The 5,692-nt window shown below is 38.6% G+C and overlaps 1 pseudogene; it reads left to right on the top strand.

Annotated features, from left to right (window-relative positions):
• The first annotated feature begins 3,869 nt into the window (after nt 1-3,869).
• On the top strand, nt 3,870-4,346 carry LOC109892989 (non-histone chromosomal protein HMG-14A pseudogene; annotated as a pseudogene).
• Nucleotides 4,347-5,692: the final 1,346 nt, after the last annotated feature.

Raw genomic sequence — 5,692 nt, 5'->3', positions numbered from 1 at the left:
ACATGTGCAGCGGCATATGTATCTTTGATCTTTAGAATAAGATATTCTGTAATGGCCACCAAATAACAAAAACAAAGCACTCCGGCAGAAACACACACGCACGCCCACACACACAATTCTTAATGGAACTAGTCCAATGCATAACTCTGCCAATTTATCAGAATCAGGCAGGCCTGGTGTAATGTCATCAGGGGTGCACTGGGACAAGAATTCGTCCCTGGTATTTTATCCACACCAGCCCACATCACTGCGCACGGTGTCAACTCAACCCACACATACAACTCAGACCCTACACCCTAGTTAGACACAGGCAGTAGTGCTGACACATAACATTGGCAGTACAGTACAGTACAGTACAGCGTTTCTCAACCATTTCTTTACCAGTGACTGGTGAGACATGTTCCTCTTCCTCTTTTTTAATCAGCGCATGTTTAAAACAAATGCAATATGTAAAAACACCACTGGCAATACAACTCATAAATAACAGTTGTAGGATCTTAATTTAAGACAGTTTGGTCAAGCAGGAACATTTTATTTGATTTCATCTTTAACTAGGCATGTCAGTTGAGAACAAATTCTTATTTATGACGGCCTACCCCGGCCAAACCCTAATGTCACTGGGCCAATTGTACGCCGCCCTATGGGCCTCCCAATCACGACAGGTTATGATACAGCCTGGAATCGAACGAGTCACAACAGGAAATGTGAATTGTTATGTGGATTATAATTAATGGACATTTTTGTAGGGGTTGATACATTTTTCACAAGGGAAAATCAAGTCTGAAATTTCAAAGTGGAAATTACAAACTTCTGAAGCCTTTTTAAACCTCAAATTCTCTAAATTATCCTGCAACAGGGTGCTCAGATTAATGTTTTATCCTCCTATGTCTGATTGAAAATGGGCTAATGAAATGTCCATCGCCCAAATTATTTTACCTGTTCAAGCACTGAAAATCATTGTGCTTCTTCACATGAAGGTGACATATCTGAGCATACATTTGCACCACATTCAGTAGTAGGCTATACAAGCCATGGAAAGGCAAACATCCACATATTTAATCCAAGTTGCAATTTCCAAAGCACATCTTTGATATTTGTGTAAAAAGAAAAAATGCTGCATAGAAAATCCAGAGCTCCAATCATAAAACCTATTCTGGAAGATAAAAACGTAAACCAATCTTTGAGAAAAGTTATTTTATTCATTTAACAGAAAATCCAAGTAGCACATGCTCAATACCCCTGCCTGCCCTGTTTGTTATTATGGACGATGCGATGGGTGCAGATTGGGTCGTCAGCGGTGGTCCCTTGGAGTCCAGACCCAAAGTGGTGGTAGTGTTGGTCTGTGATCCACTCAAAACTATCAATACATACATTGTGAATCAAAATTATGATATTGCAAGAAAATATTGCAATTCCACATAACCATACCACAAGGTAGAGCTACTTTAGCTGCTTCATCATGACAAAAGAACTATAGTAACTGAAACTAAAGTTAGACAGATAGCCAGCCAAGTTGCTAACATAAACTCACCCCATTCCGTACAAATGTGCATAACCGCGACATTCAAATGAGGCTTCAAAGAAAACTAATGGGACTGTAGCAACTGTGTTGACTTCAAAATCGGGGGTGTGAACTAGGTTTCTATTCAAGCGTTGATCGACATGGTAATGGCTCTATGGTATTGGAGAAATGTTTAAAAAACGGACCCTCCGTTACATCGTGGCGTGTCATGTCGTAACGTACAGCACGCATAAAGCTACTATTTCTGTCTTACAATCTCTCTCCACTAGGTGTAGCACATCTCTCATCGCTTAAAAACAAGAAATGGACAGTGACGGGGGTAAGGGGGGTTACCTAGTCATTTTTTTCGTCATCATTCTCAAAGCCTCTGTTTTACATCTAAGATGTAAAAACCCGATTCAAATTCGACACAAACCTTCAAATAGGTATGTAATGACACATTATATAAACTCTTTATAGTGTTTTATTTTCATTTTGGAGTCGATAAGGTGATGGGACAGATCTAGTGAAAAAAAACAATTTTCCCACATGACAACTGTCCTTCTCACTATCACGCATTAGTTTCGCTTCCCCACCCGCCATTTTTAAAAAGACCATTGGGGGCTCATTGCCTGCTTGAATTATACAGAAACGGGCAGCGTTTAGGTCATGTAATTTATTTTGTTGGAAAGGGGAGCAATTGTGCTTTACAATGGTATTGACATTACAGTTGATCTGGAAGTATTACGTTTTTGGGGCGCTAAAATAAGGGCAATTGTACGGACCAAGGCGATGTACGAATTTACGTTCGTTAGTCAGCAAGCTAACTAGTTAGCTTATATTAACTAGTAATATAAAATATGCCTAAACGTTTTAAAACATTATCTGTCACCAGGGGTGCTTGATAGGGGGGTAAAAAAAAAATTCGCCTGAAGGGAAGGCAATTCCGTTATTTGTTAGCTAGGCTACCAGTTAGCTTTTACCTCCCTATCAAGCCTAGCTAGCTAGCCCTACTGCTACTGGACAAATTAGTTATTGATTCAAGTTACTAAGATAATTAAAACAGATCTCTAATTTTAGTATTTACTTAATTGAGATATTTTCTGAACAGCTTCTTACTTTGTTTCTCTAGTTGTCAGTTCAATCACACCGTTTACGTTTATGCACTCATTTACGGCAGAAAATACGTAATTCTTGTTGCTAGGCTACAAGTTAATGCTTTTTTTTTAGCTTGCAGTTTGCGTGTGCCTTTATCCAGAAGTAAAATACAAAAATATAGGCCTAGTGCCTGAAAGAATGATATGGATTTAATATTTGTCAAATTATTGAGCATGTCCTCAAAACTCAAATAAGCATCAGAAAGTGTCCCTATTTAACATATCAAAATGCTTATCAAGGTCCTGATATGGACCTCAGCCAAGAGAATATGCATAGTATGTGCTGATAAAATATACTGTTGGCCTAATGTCAGTATTTGTCAACATATAAAGCAAATAAGATGTCCACATAGGCCATCTCAGGATATCTAATGAGTCCATATCCGGCCATATGATATCCGGAGGGAATCCAAAAAGTATGTGCATGAAATTATTGAGCATATGCTGAAAACTCAGAAATGCATTAAAAATCATCCTTATTTTTAGTATATCAAAAAGCATATCAAGATCTGGGATATGGACCTCAGCCAATATATATATTATATATTTTTTATTTGATTTAACCTTTATTTAACTAGGCAAGCCAGAACACATTCTTTTTTTTTACCATGACGACCTATATCTGGACTCAATGTAGCTTCCTATCTTGAATGTGCTGAGAAAACGCATATGCTATGTATACAGTCACTATTTATCAACATGAAGAGAGAACATAGGATTTCACTTATCCCCAGGATATCTAATGAGTCCATATCTGGCCATAGTAAATGTCCATGTGTGATATTCTGAGTAATCACAATATCAAATTGGTCTTAAAGACACGTCTGGATTCAGAACTTGTCAATGATATAGTGGATATCCACAAAACTCCAAATATGCATTGGTTAATGGTCTGTATTCTCTAGATAATCAAAAACGTGTCATGTAAAGATATCCCCTGACATGGACCCTTTTCGCCCGGTGCAAAGATATGTGACTTTGTCATACTGCAAACCGAAGTCAACGTAGTAGGGAGACAACCTACCTCCAGTTACCAAACTGTCATCAATGTTTACCAAATGCTTGATTATTATTCAATGCTTTGCCTAGGTAGGATGAATCAAGTGCAACTGCTTGGGATGTGGCTGGCTGGCAGAAGCAGCAGGATCTCCAGTGCTACTGTAGGTAGTGATGCGGCTTGTCTTGCAAATTCAACGCACACAACATGCTATAATAGAATTGTGTTATGATAGAACGTACTGTTTGAATCTTATACCGAACAGTATTTTTCTTGCTCCGTTTTGGAACATTGCCCTCCTTTTTTTCTTTTAACAAATACGCAAAACAGCCATGCCTAAAAGGAGCAAAGCAAACACTGATGCTGAGGCAGCAGAGCCCAAGAGGAGATCTGAGAGATTGGTAAATAAACCAGCCCCTCCAAAGGCAGAGCCCAAGCCAAAGAAGGAGAAGGCAGTACCCAAGCCCAAGAAGGCTAAGGAGGTGAAGAAGGCTGCACCTGAGGAGAAGGAGGTGCCTGCAGAGAATGGCGAAGAGGAACCAGCCACAGAAGAACCTGAACAGAAAGAAGATGCGGCAGAATAACATCTCTCAAACCACATCTTTTATCACTGCTCCCTATTCCTCTTTCTTGTACAATTCAGGGGAATATTTTTATTGACTATTTTCTAAATGCAAGTTTTTTAGTAGTTTGATTGTAGAAACACATTTTTTTATGGAACAAATACATTTGGAGACGGATTTCATCACATCCCACATTTTTACATCTCCGGAACAATTACGGTTATTGTAAATGTCAAAGGTTTTTATTTTTGCCGTGGGGTGGGAATGGGCCAGGTTGCTGCATAAAGAACATGCAAGCACGTTGTTTACAGGATCCGGTCAAAACAGAGAGCTTGCCTGAGAGACTAACATTCCATAGGCTGTATGAGGGACGGTATTTGTAACCTGTATTGTGTGGTGGGGATGAATTCCTCAAGGGGCAACACAGTTTTATTGTTTATAATGAGAAATGTTTTAGAATGTTGTAAGCTGTGTTCCGTATGTTAACTATTGTACTCATGCCATTTTTTTCTTAACCATTCTGCTTAATAAACCTATTCCCTAGCACTGGAGTTCCTCCCTATCAAGCCTGTGCATTGCGTGTAATTGGTTTTGTCTCTGTTCTGTGATAGCATTGCAATAAATGTGTACAGCTGCTGTTTAAAAGGGTTTTCAAACTTTCTATATGCAGTGTGTAATGGTACATTGTAAATGAAATTCTTTGTTCTTAGCCAAGCTAATGACATAAGTGTGAAACATACTGTTGACTATGGTTCCTTTTGATGCTGAGAAACTGTACATCCACTTGAGCTGTCAAATACACAAACCAGCAATATTCATGTGGGTTTTAGGTATCAAGTACAAGTGTACAGTTCTTGTATTCTTTGTTTATAGATGTATCTGTGTCATGATTGGTATAAACAAACCAATAAAAATGTGGTTGTAAAAATAAAATTAAAATAAATAAAATTGTGTTATTTGACCCGTCAAATGAAAAGCTTAAGAGTGTAATATGACGCGTCAAAGTGTTATTTGACGTGCATCTTTTTTTGACACACGAAGACCAAAAATGCGCGAGCGCGCCGCTCCGTATGTGAAAGCAATATCAAATATCTTGGTAGTAAAATAGTTGCTATTGAGCTGAATATTGAAAGTTGAGAAATAAAATGCCTACAAAAAGCTGAGACCCTCTCTATTCGACAGGGACAAGTGGACGAAGCTTTCAAAGCTGTGTTTTTCGTTTTGAAATGTTAATAAATGATGAACGCAATTTTTCTTTAGAGCAAGTCATGGAATGAGAGTTGCTCGCTCATCACAGCAACAGGCCACAGAGAGGCACAGCTGCAGTGCAGACACGTTCATTACATGAATCATGAGCGTATTGTACTTTACTGTTTGACCATATCATGGTTTTAGCCCCCACTTAAAATAGGACGTTTTGAGTGGGGTAAAAATGTGCTCTTTCTCTTGTTTATGATCAATGATCTTGGCTGTT

Source organism: Oncorhynchus kisutch, linkage group LG6, assembly GCF_002021735.2.
Source record: "Oncorhynchus kisutch isolate 150728-3 linkage group LG6, Okis_V2, whole genome shotgun sequence".
In the NCBI taxonomy this organism is placed as follows: domain Eukaryota; kingdom Metazoa; phylum Chordata; class Actinopteri; order Salmoniformes; family Salmonidae; genus Oncorhynchus; species Oncorhynchus kisutch.
The sequence above is the reverse complement of the archived record's forward strand: the minus strand, read 5'-3'. Positions and strand labels throughout refer to the sequence as shown.